Genomic DNA, 15083 nt, shown 5'->3' on the forward strand with positions numbered 1-15083 from the left:
TAGCTGAATGAAAGGGTAAAGCAAGGACATTTTATTGATATACATTTGAAGCAAAAAGTGTTTCACTAAAAATCAGAGACCTGAGAGAGGTGACATGCTAAGCTATAAGGCTGGTTAACATGAGCAGCCATAAACTGTACTGGGTAGAACACATTCTAGTGTGACAGCACCAAATATTTGACTTTATAGTATATCAAACAATGTCAGAGCAAAAGATTAAAAAGAAACTGAAGTGTTAGGTGACATGGTTGGTAAGGTAGTTCATGCATCTTCTAATGTGAGGACACTGTTGTGTAATATCAGCTTACAGAATCTGCATTACAGATAGTAATTCCCCTCTTATAGTATACAGCTCTTTATATATTCCTATGAAAAGTTTCATCATGCCCAAATGCAGTTTTCTTTGTCTGGACTGATGTAATGCGCTGTCTTTGTTCTGTCTGAGCTGTCACAGAAATTCTAATTTAAACTGATGATGTCCGTGCCAAGTCTGAGCACTTGCCCATTTTAACATCTAGATTGAACAAGTACACTGTCCGTGGCGGCGTTTTAGGAGGACAGCCGTGGTGGCGCTGATTAGTGGAGCTAATGCTCGTTCTGTGCCTCCTGATTACTGCGGCCACTGTGCTTCCACTGATTTGTAGTTGGCCACAGATGTTCTGGCGTTCATTTTTAAAAGCATCTTTATGAAGTTTCACACTGTTCACTTTAGTCACACAAATCTCACAGTTAAATAATTTTTTTACTTATTCTATCAGTTGTTTCCTGTGTGGAGCCATGATGAAGATGTGATGAAGCCCAAAGGTAACTGTGGACGTTCTGAGAGTGGTTTCACAAAGATGCTTCAGACTGGTCTCCAGCGTTAGACCAACAAAGCTGAGTTTTCTTGTAAAAATTTAAAGTCAAACTATTTGGTTCATATAAGCCAAAGTCTGTCCTTGTGAAACCAGCCACAGGTGGTCACAGGTAACAGAGTTAGGCTGAAGCCACAGTTCATTTTGTTTTAGTAATCACAGGTTTTTTAACTTATATTATTTGGTTTTGTTTCGCCAGTAGAGTCTCTCTGAAGTCTGTTTGTGCCTCATGTTCTTATTTTATGTTACCGGGTCGCTGTGATGCACTGCAGTGTTGGACTGGTAGATGCTAAATGCACTTCAGAACATACTCACAAAATACCCAGGGGTTTGAACACATTGCTCCTGTTATTTTCAGTAAAACAAGAACATGATAATGATAACTACGTTTTAATACTACTATTACTGCTTTAAATTTATAAAGCTTTCAGTTCCTTCCTTTGCTGACATGACTGAACACACACTGTTCATCCCTTAGATATAAAAGTCCCCCTTATTAAATCAGCCTACGCAGCCTTCATTGACTGTGACTCTCTACAACACTAACTAAGATCTGTTTCAACTGACTCTTCTTTTGAAAGTACATTTCGTTTTTGCAACGTTAAAGATGTTTATACAGAAGTCTGCATATTGTGTTCACGGCCCCACTGAGGCAGCGCCTGTGTCACGACATACATTTGACTTTTTGTATATAATGATTACAAACATGGCTGTGTAGAATTGAAAATAAAAGATTTTAAATTGTGAGATATAAATATCCAAATCTTGAGTGAAAAATTGACATTTTTTTCTGGTTTTTCGATTAGAAGTGCTGATTTTTTTGGCTAACAACAACAGCCAAAGTTGACTGGTGAAGGTAATTAAATACAGAAAATGTCAACACAATGAACATGTTATATAAGATAAGATAAGAAGAACTTTATTTATTATTTAGGGAAATTCTTTCATCATAAACATGCTCAATACAGCAAGAGAAACAGAGGCAAAAAGATATACAATAATATACAATAAGAACTGTAGGATACAGTAAGAATAACTGTAACAAAGTAACGATATAACTATATCAGGTAAAATTAATAACATAACTATCAGTGCAGGTGATTTTTTAAAACAAGTGACATAGTATTGTGTGATGAATAAAAGAGAGTATCAGCATATGACGGGGGGATGAAACAAACATTCAATAACATACTGTTAAGTAATATTGCACGATCTGAATGAGAACATAATAATATTAATATTAATCCTATAAAAAAATCACGACAGAGCGAGGAGGAGTCCTACAGTCTCATAGCCGTCATCAGGAAGGACTCCCTGTGGCGGTCAGTTCTGCATTTCAGGGCGATGAGTCTTTTGCTACGTGTGCTCTGATGGTCCATCATGGAGGCGTGCATGAAACAGAGAAGCTTTTTAGTGTTCTCCTCTCAGACACCTCCACCAGGTTCTCCAGTCTGACACACGGGACAGAACCAGCCTTTTTAATCAGCTTGTTCAGCCTGTTGGCATCAGCTGTCTTCACCCCACTGCCCAGCAAACGGACACAGTGCTCTCTACCACAGAGTGATAGATATGCAATATGTTATGATTTTTAATTGTCTTTGCTTGTCCTTATTTGTTCAAACACTTAAGAAATAAAAATGTTGTAAACTGCATTTCCTGCTATGATTTAGAAGGAGCACAAAAAACCCTGGTGGCTGACATCTATTGTCGCTCAGTCATAGACGTGAAAATCTCTCACATTGTTATTACCTTCTATGTCACATGACGTGGATTTTGCAAAGTTAAGCTGACTGCCCTCTGCCTCTGTTGTTGAGAAGATTGAGCATAATCAGTCTTCTTATCAAAATGTTGGCAATAAACCAAGTAAGTGTCTTTGTCAAAATGTCAAAGACTTTTTCGGGAACAGTCAGCTGTGCTTGTGGGTAAACATTATGTTAAGGGAAAGATGGAGGGCTGACTATTGGAGAGGTGGTGTGAAAAAACATAAATACGCCAGTCTAAATCCAACAAAGCCTTTTGTTCTTTAAGTGTTTGCAGTGGAGAAAAAAAACATTGCATCACACTTTGATTCCAGTGATTTGGGGTCTGGATGTCATTTACATTGAGCTGCTGTCACTATATTTGCGATAGAAGTTAAAGTAAGCGTATGCACACACCCCGGAGTTCACACATTGGCTCGCCCCTGGGGTAAAGCCGGGCTGTTGATCTGGCTGCCTGCCACTGTTGCCATGATCAACATCGGCTGCAGCTTGTACCGCTGTTGTCATGGTAATGACCATTTATTTGCAGGGGGCACTCTAGTCTCCAATATTTCCGGGAAACACAAAGACAGAGAAAGTGAAGGTGAGACAAAGAGAGAATGGGAGTAGCCAGACAGACAATCTGTTCAAAGGGCAGGTAGATAAATCAGTCTCATATCGCTCATATTCATCTGTGGGCCAACAGCAACACTAACAAACAGGCCTAGAGATGTTACTCATCATCAGTACCACTGAATCTTTTTTTAATATATTTAATAAGACAAACCAACCTTGATGGGTCAGTACCAAATTTACCGCATGAAGGAGGTCGTCTATAAATGTGTGAATTGAACAAACATGCTGAAGAGCATCATTGATGTTAAAATGTAAAGCCTGTTGGTCCTGGCCAAGCATCAGCATGCGTCCAGTTAGGATGGACAGTTAATGACAATTAGCTGTTTTTTTTAAATACCATGGCTGCAAAAACAAGTCTGGTTTCTTGGCAGTCTGAGGGAACATTGTCTTCAGCTCTCTAAACGTATGACCTCAGTAAACACTTTACTGGTGAGGGCTCAGTTGCAAGTTTGGGGTTGTAATTAACATGAATGTTGTAAATTAAGGCACGGTATGGTTTAAAGTGGGAGCTCCTTATGATTGACAAGTCACTTCTTTATAGTTGTACAGCGTCCCCTGGTTTCACTGTGAAAACCCTCAGATCAAGGTTTTAAAAACTGGACCTCACAAACTAATAGGTAATTTGCCATCTTTTGTTTACAGTATATGCAGGAACTGAAACTGGAAAAAGACTGAATGTCACATCCCTACAATTGTTTGAGTGGCCCTGCCATTCAGTTTGATAGATTTATGTCTATTTCCTATACTGCAAAGATTCTCTGATAATAATAAGTCGAAATTTAAAATGAAGTTTGTTAACATGCAGCTGTGCGTAAGGCTACACACGTCTATATTAGACTAAGACTGATCTCGATGTCAGTCATTTGGAGCAACTCTGCTCAAAAGTCTTATGAACACGACTGGGTAAGTTAACTTTTAGGGGGCCTTAGCTCCCTAAATAATTAACGTATTATGCCATACCATATTCAATCCTTTTCATCTTTGCAAACCTCAGTTTAACAGTATACACATTAAGGTGTTACCTTTAAACGCAGCCTAAGACATTGTAGAGTCTAAGAACGACTGAAAGATCCCAGTTTTCAATATCATACACTGGCTTCAGAGTTGTGCTAACTTCATTTTTTAAACCTGAGGCAAAGGTTTAGCTGAGCTGACCAGAAGTTTTCAAAGAAGGTCAAATAAAAAATATGTTGTAAATCAGATCAGTGGAGAAACGTGCTCAGCGTTGTTTCAGTCTCACAACCACATAAAGTCAGTCCATTTTACTTTATGCAGTTTAAGTAGCTTTATTTAGTACAGACATAAACACTGCATCACACTGCACTTCAGCCATCAGCAGCCATCCTGTTCGAGCTGTGTGACATAGATTCTGTTCAATTCTTGCATTGGTATGAATGAGTTCTTTTACAAAGTGAATATTTTCTATTTTATCACCTGTTTCTCTTTTTGCTCTTTCTCCTTTAGCTGTGTCTCTCCTTTCCCCGCTCTCTCTGCCGTCTCTAAAGATAAACGTTACAGTGAAACTGAATTTACAACCCAACAAAACACTGACTGTTTTTCTTTAATCACTTTATCACAATATTCTAATGGTATAAGGGCTGCTGCTGGACACGGTAACATCCTTTTAACTTGTACTTTTAACAAGCAATGAAGTCAAACTCAACCACATCACAGACCTGTGTTATCAGACTTTTCATTTGCTAATGTTTTCCATGGAATTATCTCTTCGTCTTCTTTCTACCACAAGGACACCCTTATTTGTTAATGATAAGCCATGCTGTTGAAGCACACAGCAACTTCGTGTTGTGTGAATGCACCCTGACATCAGGAAACTTGTTTTTGTTATAACCTCTTCTGTTTCCAGTCAACACGTTACAAAATCCAACATTAAAAAATAGTTCTTATTATAACTATTCTAACTATTACTATGGTTACTTTTGGGCCACTATCATGCTTGAAGAAAAGAGTGTAAACTCCTCAATGGGCTTCTTACATTGTGCTATGTATGATATTTTAATAATACCCTGGTGATATGTAGTGTCAGGGGGGTTGCTTCATCTTTTATAAAGAAATTCAGATTCTTTAATACCTGATTTCTTTTCATGAGCTCCATAGAAAACCTCCAGCTTTTGCCAGGCTGTAATGAAGATGTTTTATTAAACGGCGCGAGGCTTCAGTGTAACCTCCTCTGCTGATAATGAAATATCTGAATCCTTTTTAAAATGACGGTACACGCAGTGTGGGGATGATTCCTGCTCTGGATGCAGAAATGACTGCCGTCCACAGACACACATCCACTTGTCTTGAAGGAAGGCACTTTCTTGGTGTCCCTATAATACACGGCCCCCCGTCGCCCTTCCCACCACCTCCTCTCTCACTCCCCTGTTTCCCTGTCAGGCAGGGAGACGTGCCGCACGGAGCCGCGCCGAGTGTCTGTCGCCTCATATTGAATTTCAGCGCGACAGCAGTCGGCTTTCTCTCCAGAAGATCGGGTTTAAAGATCGTTCGCCGCCTCTCGCTCTTCTCTCTCTCGACGCTCTCTCCTCCTTCCCATCGCTACTTGCCCCCTCTCTCCTCCGGTCCACAGACCCGCACTTGGGCTGGAAGTTTCCCCAGAGCAGAGCCGCTCCACCGTCCTCGGTGCGCCCGGAGAGTCGGAGAAATGAAGCTTCATTAAGACAAGAAAGAAGAGAGGAAGGGGCCAACAAGGCGAAAGGAATAAATCATTGAGAAGAGTCACCACCGAAGACGTCCAAGGTAAAAATGTGGCTTTCAAACATTTATTTATTTATCACTTTTTACAGTAAACAGAACCCTGCAGTAGCTTCTGACTGAGCTGTACACAGCACATGGACTTTTTTAAAAGTCTTGCAACAGAGTTTGTGGAGCATCTCCTCATATGCTGAATGTTACTGTTATGTGTGTTAAGTCAGCGGGACTTAGATCTGTGTATGATGTTGGTTAATCTAACCTACTTAAAGACGTTTCAGCGCCACCTTTCTTTAACAACAACTTTATCAGTGGCTAACAGGTCAGGCACATTTGTTATATTAGAAATATTGTAAACTACTGATAAAATATAGCTAATAGCTCTTGGCTATTAGAATAAAAAAAAAAAACAGCAGCTGATAATTGTCTGTTTTATTATAATAATAGCAACAGCAATAATAACAATGTTAATAATAATGGCATATACATACATATACATACATACTACAAATTAAAATGTAAAAATTACACTGAAACAGTTACTCTTTATTAAACTCGTGGTTCCCATATGAAATGTTATACATGATGAAAACTGAAGCTACGTTTTTCACAGCAGACATTCTGACTTGTCAAACACACTTATAGCAAATAGCATCACTAACTGCTACACCAGGCTGCAGTAATTGCTGGAACATCTTAATTGCCTTTCTGACCACCTCTTGCTTTTCCTGCTATCACAGGTCACAATGAAGAGGCAGGCTAGAGAAATAAGAGAACTGTTACAGTGCAATTTAACTTGTGTTGCACCTGCTGCAGGTGTTTGTTGTTGTTGTTTGCACAGTTAATGTAGTGATTGGATTGCAGAATATTTCACACGAGGGTGTGGAGAATTTCTTTGGGAATGGCTGTGATAAACCTACAGCATCACGGGTCATAGATATTTCACTTTGTCATAAGCCAGAAGCTACAACTTATAATTTGTAAACACAAGTCTTATTACAAAAAACGAGGTAGCAAATGTGTATTAGTTTATCAATTAGAAAATCAATGAATCCGAAACAATAAGATCAAAATGGACTGGTTCACTCGTTTCAGATATTCTGATATTTTCTTCCTGTCCCAGGTATTTGTGATAGTAAACTGAATATCCTTACATGTATGATGAACGAGGCAAATTAATTTTAGACTAAACAAGAGAACTATATTGGGCATTATTTAATTTTGACCATGATGGGCAGGCAAATGTCCTACCACTTGGGCGGTGGGGGTAAGGGGTGGGGCAATAGGGGTTTTGTAAAGCACTGATTAATGTTTTCATAACCACTAAGTTTATATTTCCTGGAATATGTCTTTATTGTGTAGTGCCATTGCTAAGACCGTTTCTCCAATAGTAGTTTTTCCCCTTGTTCCCAGGAGCATGTGTGTGATAGTGCTAATTTTTATAAGAATGGCTGTCTAATAGTTTTTTCAGCCTTGTTCTACACTGACATGTAGAATCCCTGAACACACAAGTTTAACAGAAATGTAAATTCTTTCTGCGCCAAAGTAGCTGCAACACTAAAGGGAATGTAGGTCATGTGCAGTAGCTCCAGCTTCTATTAGTATAGGCATTGTACCTTTAAAGTGACTATATTTGCAGTTATGTAGCACCTGGAGACCATGAGATGTTGATGACGCTTCAGGTGACGACATAATGACATCCGTACTATCCGTACGTCATTACCATGGCTACCAGTACACATGAGGACACGGTTTAGTGACAGGATAGTAAATACATTAGATTTCATTTTAGATTGCTGCTGTACCCGGAGCTGATGCTTTTTTATATCAAAAACAGTCCAACCAAAAAGTTGTGGGCAACCCTTAAGCAGCCCACTAGTTCCTGCAGTGGAAAATAGTCTTTTGACTCACAGCTGAGTGTGTTCATTTCCCTGTAACTGACAAAGAGCCAAATTGAGCTTGAAATGTTGTTGGGTTCATTTTCTTTTTGAAGGAGGCATTTTAAATGGGAAAGGGGTTTCTGATGTGCCATTTGCACTTTTTTGTTAGATTGATTGTGTGACTGATTTATTTTCAACAAAACCTTTTAAAAATCCATTAGAAAAATGTTTAAAATTGTCCAATATTTGGGCAGTTTTTAAGATTTTTAAGCATCACTCTTACTTTTCTCCATTATGACTAGATTTAATTATTGCTCCATTTTATATCATGTTAAGTGTGACCTGCCAATACATTGTTTTTCTTTCTAATAATTATAACTAACCTGCAAAAATAAAGTTTCCTTAATCAGATCTCATGAAATTACAGAAAATATGTTGGAAAAAGGTCATTAATTTGCACTAAATATGCATTTAAATTAGCCATGATTTAATTACGTTTGTTTGGTGATTGGTTTTGTTTGCAACAAAAAAGCCAAAAAATCTGTTAAAAGTATCAAATCACAATTCTTTGAATGTGGGTAGACTTCCTGTCCTGACATAAATGCATTAGGAGAAACAGTGGCCAGTGATGTTACCGGAGAGATCACCTATTTAATTCTTGAATTCCTTTTATCCATTTTTTTAAGTTCTTAGAAACCTCCTCCAGAAAACTCTTTATATATACAACTTATATTCGGTGGGATTATCTACACTTTGCTAGCAGCTGTGTCAAATTTTCAAGTATTTTTTTGCATATTATTATTTTTTTTTTTGCATATTATTTATTTCCTCTTTGCTAAAAAACTTGATGGGACTGACTGTGAGGTAGCAGAAGAAAGCTTTTTCCCTCTGGGTGGGCATTCCATAAAAAAGCAGCTTTTGGCTGCTCTTTTATTCACGAGGAGTTACCACAGTGCAGAGTGGCACGTTTGACTTGGCAGACTTTTTACACCAGATGCCCATCCTGACACAGCTCTCCCAGAGATTTGTGTACCCTCCTGTTCTTAAACCAGGGATTTTTTTTTTTTTTTACATGTTAGGCACACTGAGTAGGAATTTCATCCTCCAAGTTAATCCAGCTTTAGTTTGACAATTTTTAACAATAAATAAACTACACAATATCTGCAGAAACAGTTTAAGGACTGGGGAACATTTCAAAGTTTCATTCTTTTAAAATTCTTAAAAAATCTCAGCCAGATGGGCATTTTTTTTTTTTCAGAAATAAGGATTCACGTTACTTGTGTGCTGTTAAAGGAAGCTGTGCCAGGATTTCATGAAACCATATCATTTAAGTCCCCCTGTATCTCTCATAAGTGACATCCAATCTGAGCAACCAAGGTTTGGCATTTACTGTTGGCTAATTTACCTAAATGTCAGGTGTAAGCATATAGGTGGGTGGACAGCCTCATTTACCTAGAGATGTTTAATTAATGTGTGACGGTTGTACTGCTTGCACCTGCTGCCTTCTTTCTGTGCTACAGTATGTATTTCAGGCATCATGCCACAGGTTTTTGAAAAGGAATATTAATTTCTGTAGCTTTCAATTTCCTCCCACAGAAACCGATCCACGCTCAGATCCACTACTTAGCTCACTGATCTGGAAAGGCTTGTTGGTTCTCTTAGATGTTGTCAGTGATCTGAAAAGTCATTCTTCAGCTCTATTCTTGTCTTCTATTTTATGTCATACAATTAGAAATTACAAATTTAAGGGTCTGTTTCAAGAGTAACTGTATATTAAAAGTTACATACACTGTATTTTGTGCACTATAAGGCGCACTTAAAATCCTTTAATTTTCTCAAAAATCGACAGTGCGCCTTATGTATGACTTTTGGTTGTGCTTAGTGTTGCCAACTCCTCAGTAAGGAAAATCGCTATTGGCTGTCCTAAAAGTCGCTAGAAGTCGCTAAATGACGTAATCGCCTAATTTGCATAATTGGTCATGCTAATGTAATTGTAACCTACGTTGTTGGAGAGAGAAATAACATCGTGGAAAAGACATAAAGTGAGTAAAAAGCGTCCTAAATGCATTTAGAATTTATTTAGAACTACAAATTAAATTTCTTTTAGCAATTATTGTTTTTTAATGTCACAATTCCAACCCAGTTCCTTTATCCGGGCTTGGACCGGCAAAAGTGACCCAAAATTGGCACTCTGGGGGAGTTACTTTGTGTGTGTGTGTGTGTGTGTGTGTGTGTGTGTTTATTAGTAGTTTTCAACCTTGTGATCCACAAAACAGCATAACAGTAAAAGAAGAACTGACTGCGTTACAGTCAGTCCGAGAGCAGCAGCTTCGCTCATGCGCGATTCATTTGCAGTTTGGACGCATAGGGGTGAACGTCTCCTGCCCTGATAGCAGCTGGGGGAGGACTATCCTCCGCCCGTGAGTGCTTTGGCACGGGCGAGGTGCCCACGGCAGCACCGCTGCTTGTTGAGAGTAAGAGCGATAGGCGTGTTCACGTCAAAAAGTCGTCATAAATAAGTCTCCAATAACACCAGAAAAAGTCGCCAGATTTGTCGCTAGTCGCTTTTTAGAAAAAAGGTTGCTAAGGGGCTCTGAAAACTTGCTAAATATAGCAACAAAGTCGCTAAATTGGCAACACTGGTATTGTTACTGACCTCGAACCGATTTTATGTGGTACACGGCGCTCACAAATCTGTCAAAAATGTTTTAGTCTGACTTTGGTAAGCTATGAAGCCGCACTGCTTGATGGATTGTGGGAGCATTACGGCTACCGTAGTCAGGAGCCTTGCTGAGTAATCTGGGTCCAAAACTCCGTCTGCTTCAGGTCCATTTCTAATAAAATGATCGATGTTGCTGCTTTACCAGGTGTAACTATTAAGTTTAACATCCAGGCATCCATGAAAACAGAATTTATTACATTTAACAGAGTTAGAAGTTAGCAGAAAGTTAGCTCACTAGCTTCCACCTAAACATGATATAGCATGTTCTGACTGAGAGATTTCTGAAAAAAAAAATAAAACGTACATCTCTGCTATCACTTCCAACATAAATGACTCCAGACCATTACAGACTACAGGACCACCAAACCCTCCCCCGCATCCTCTGATGTCTCCTTCCTCAACGAGCTCAACAACCTTTATGCTCATTTTGAGCGAGGGAACCCCACAACCACAACCAAAGCAGACATGACGCCAGACCACCATCCTCTGACTCTCTCCCCCACCGATGTAGGAGCGGTGCTGAGCAGGATCAATGTCCACAAGGCTGCAGGTCCTGATGGCATACCCAGGCGTGTTCTCAGAGCGTGTTCTGGGGAGCTTGCAGGAGTGCTCACAGACATATTCAACCTGTCCTTGTCCCACGCTGTGGTACCGGCCTGCTTCAAATCCACCTCCATCGTCCCGATACCCAAAAACTCCAACCCATCTAGCCTCAATGACTACCGCCCAGTAGCACTCACCCCCATCATCACAAAGTGCTTAGAGCAGCTGGTCCTACCACACTTCAAATCCTGGACCCCCACCAATTCGCATACCGCCAGAACAGGAGCACAGAGGATGCAGTCTCCATCGCACTGCACTCTGTCCTCTCATACCTGGACAACAACAACACCTATGCCAGAATGCTGTTTATAGACTTCAGTTCAGCATTCAATACAATCTACCCCTCACAACTCATCAGGAAACTGACAGACCTGGGCATCAGTTCCCTCATGTGCAAATGGTTACTGGACTTCCTGACCAACAGCCCCAAAATGTCCGGCTGGATAACCGCTGCTCATCTACAATCACAATGAACACCGGTGTACCACAAGGCTGTGTGATGAGCCCTTTCCTCTACTCCCTCTTCACCCACGACTGCAGACCTGCCGGTGGTTCTAACACCATCATTAAGTTTGCAGATGACACCACGGTGATTGGCCTCATCAGTGACAACGATGAGGCCGCCTACAGGGAGGAGGTGGATCGTCTGGCTGAGTGGTGCGACACAAACAACCTGCTGCTCAACACCGAGAAGACCAAGGAGCTCATCGTGGACTACAGGAGGAATGCTGACCCACATCCACCCATCTACATTAAGGGGACGGCTGTGGAGCGTGTGAGCAGCTTCAAGTTCCTGGGAGTCCACATCTCCGAGGATCTCATCTGGACGACCAACTGCTCCAAGCTGGTCAAGAAGGCTCACCAGCGCCTCTTCTTCTTGAGGACTCTGAGGAAGAACCACCTGTCCTCAGACATCCTGGTGAACTTCTATCGCTGCACCATCGAGAGCATCCTGACCAACTGTATAACAGTTTGGTACGGGAACTGCTCTGCCTGAGACCGGAAGGCGTTGCAGAGGGTTGTGAAAACTGCCCAACGCATCGCCGGAGCACCACTTCCTGCCATAAAAGACATCTACAGGAAGCAGTGTCTGAAAAGGGCTGGGAAAATCATCAAAGACCCCAGTCACCCATCACATGGACTCTTTACCCTCCTGCCCTCTGGGAGGCGCTACAGGAGCCTCCGGACTAAGACCACTAGTGTCATGGTCCTGGGCCATGTTGGCCCAGTATTCTTAGTTTTCGTGTGTTTTGTATTTTGTTCTCTATTTATGCCTTGGTTCCTAGGTTGTTTAGTTAAGGTGTTCCTTATTTGATTACCCCCTGTGTGCCCCTCTGTGTATCTGTGAGTCCTCGTTTCCCCTCCTTGTGTTTCATTCAATGTTTTCCCCAGCCCGTTATGTCTGTGCTCTCTCTCCTCCTGTCTGAACCTCTGTGTACTTCCTGTTTTACTTTGACAGTCTCTCGTCAGTATGCGTCATGTTGTGTTCACTCCTGCCCTGTCTCGTTATGATTATCTGTGTCAGCTGTGTTCCCCGTGTGTTCCCACTTCCCTCGTTAACCCTCTGTGTATTTATGTCTGCGTCTCCCTCAGTTCAGTGTCGCGTCGTCAATGTCTCCTCCCCGAACCTGTGTGTCTTTCTGTGTTCCCTCGGTCTTCTGTTAGCATTCCCAGTTTAGTTCTGTTTCTTTGTGAAGCCTGCAATAAAGCAGTGATTTTGAGTTCAGTTCCTGTCTCCGTGAGTTTTGCGTTTGGGTCCTCATCTGCCTCCACACAGCCAGTTCATGACAGTACGACGCGACCGGTAATGGACCCAGCAAACTCCCTACGGAACCGGCAGCGTGCAGACTCCGCCTTCCCTAATGAGAGGAGAAGGCAGGAGGCTCGGCATGCCCGGGAGCGCGAGTCTGCCTTTTATGGGACTCGATTGGCTCTAGGTGGGCCGCGCAGCCTCCAAACTGCAAACGCTGCTGCCTTTTCCCCACATCGTCCCATGGTGATAAGAGTTGGAGGATTCAGCTTATCGCCTGCCACAACTCCTCCGGCCTTCTCAACTTCCGGTTCACCTCCCCAATCGCCGCCCACGTCCCGCGCTAAGAAGAGGGTTACTCGGCGGCCGAGGAGAGATTTCGTGCCTCCGACAAGCAGCCTATCTCCGCTGCAGTCCTTTGCGCTCTTTCTGGGACTTCCACGCTCGGAGCTGCACAAGCTCCCTGTCTCTTCGACGCAGCCCAGCCCGTCATCGGCTCAGTCAGCCGACGTCTCTGAGGTGCCTGCGTCTACGGCCTCAGGAACTCACGGCACAGTTCCCAGGAATCTGACTGTTTCTTCCATGCCACTTCCAAGTCGGACCGACTCGGACAATATTCTGTTCCTGAGTCCGCAGTTTTTCACGTCTGTAACTCATCAGAGATGAATACCAAGTTTGAAAATGACTGTGTTTCCAGGCCTCATAACGTTTCTAAGTTCACCTGTGCACCCACTAAACCTGAGACTGATTTCATTGTCCCCCAAGAGACCGCTGTTCAGGCTGAACTAAATAATTCTGACGCTCTAAACTCTGTGTGCGTCATCCCAGAGACCGTTAACTCTGTGTCTGGTAATTCTGGGTCAGTTAATCCATAGTCTGCATTACCTACCCTCACGCCCATGTTTGAGAATGACTGTTTTTTCTTTGCTCCTCCCAGGTCAGCAGTAATTAACACACAGACTGATACTCTCACTTTAGAAAAGCAAAAGACTATTTTTGGGTTGCATACCTGTGAACTACATATTAAAACAAACAGTCCTGAGGTTCCTCTTCCTGCTGAAACCAGAGGGGACCCCCTGGAAAATGAACCGTGTGTCTTCCAACCTTCAAAGGCTGCGCTTTCTGTTCTTCAGGTTGCTTGTGACCCTCTGCCACATTTAGATTTTCCTGCCTTGTCTTTTAGCTCTGAAGCTGTTTCTCCAGGGTTAAAGAATGTTGCTCCCCTCGAGTTAACAATGGCAGATGTGAAGTCTGGTAACTCAGGTGTTGACAACACTAAGACTGTGCATTCAATCACGATTGTTAAGGTTAAGGGAAACAAGTTACCGTCCGTTATGAGTAAACTGCTGGGGGAGCTCAGATTGAATATTTCGGAGTTAGTTTCGCACCCAGTTGCTTCAGACACCACCTGTGTTAACTCCCCTACTCCTGTACCTGCTGAGTATAAGACTGTGGACGGTGTTTCTTCACACCTGGACTATGCTGCTCTCCAACCAGCGTATTTAGAAACAGTCTATAAGAATGCTTCTATTTCTATAACCGCTCCTTCTGAGCCAAGATTTACAGACTCTAACTTTGCTAAGCCTGGATCCTTCTGTACAATGACTGTTTTAAAGACTGCTACCTCTAACATGGACAGCTTAAGAACAGCAGAGTTGCTAAGATTGGCCTGCCATAAGTCTCTGTTTGCTGAAACTGTGTTTGGCTCCACTAACTTGGTTTTCCCAGTGTCTGTCACTGCTCCTGAGCTCAGCTCTCCAACTCCAGTTCCTGTAACCAGGGCAGCGCGGGCCCAGCTTTCCCCTGCTCCCGTATCAGTTCCTCGGGAGAGGGTGGCTGAGGTCCAGCTGGTCCCTGCTTCTGTCCCCAGCCTGGCAGAGGCTCCGTTCATCCCGGCACCCGTACCTGCTCCTCGGGTGGGGTTGATGGACACCCAGCCGTCGCCTGCGCCTGTTCCGGCTCCCCGGGTGAGGTCAACTGTGACCCTGCTGGCTCCTGCACCCGTCCCAGTTCCTCGGGTGGGAGCGGCAGAGGTCCAGCTAGCTCCTGCACCTACACCGGCCCCCAGGGTAAAGGCAGCCAGAGCCCAGCTCGTCCCTGCACCCGTATCTGTTCCTCGGGTGGGGATGGCTGGTGTTCGGCCAGGCCCAGCACCCGTTCCTGTTCCTCGGAGGAGAGCAGCCAAGAGTC

At 42.6% G+C, this 15083-nt stretch overlaps 1 protein-coding gene across 3 annotated transcripts in view; it reads left to right on the top strand.

Annotated features, from left to right (window-relative positions):
* The first annotated feature begins 5580 nt into the window (after nucleotides 1-5580).
* shank2b (SH3 and multiple ankyrin repeat domains 2b) overlaps nucleotides 5581-15083 on the top strand; it is a 299877-nt gene continuing 290374 nt past the window's right edge. For 2 of the 3 annotated variants that reach the window (XM_084920699.1, XM_084920777.1), the window contains exon 1: nucleotides 5582-5986. The gene's annotated coding sequence lies outside the window, so the exon portion shown is untranslated. Of the gene's footprint in view, nucleotides 5987-15083 lie in introns of all 3 variants that reach the window. The other variant, XM_084920616.1, reaches the window with a different exon arrangement.

This window comes from Perissodus microlepis, chromosome 1 (genome assembly GCF_051167445.1).
Source record: "Perissodus microlepis isolate ML-2025 ecotype Zambia chromosome 1, ASM5116744v1, whole genome shotgun sequence".
NCBI lineage: Eukaryota > Metazoa > Chordata > Actinopteri > Cichliformes > Cichlidae > Perissodus > Perissodus microlepis.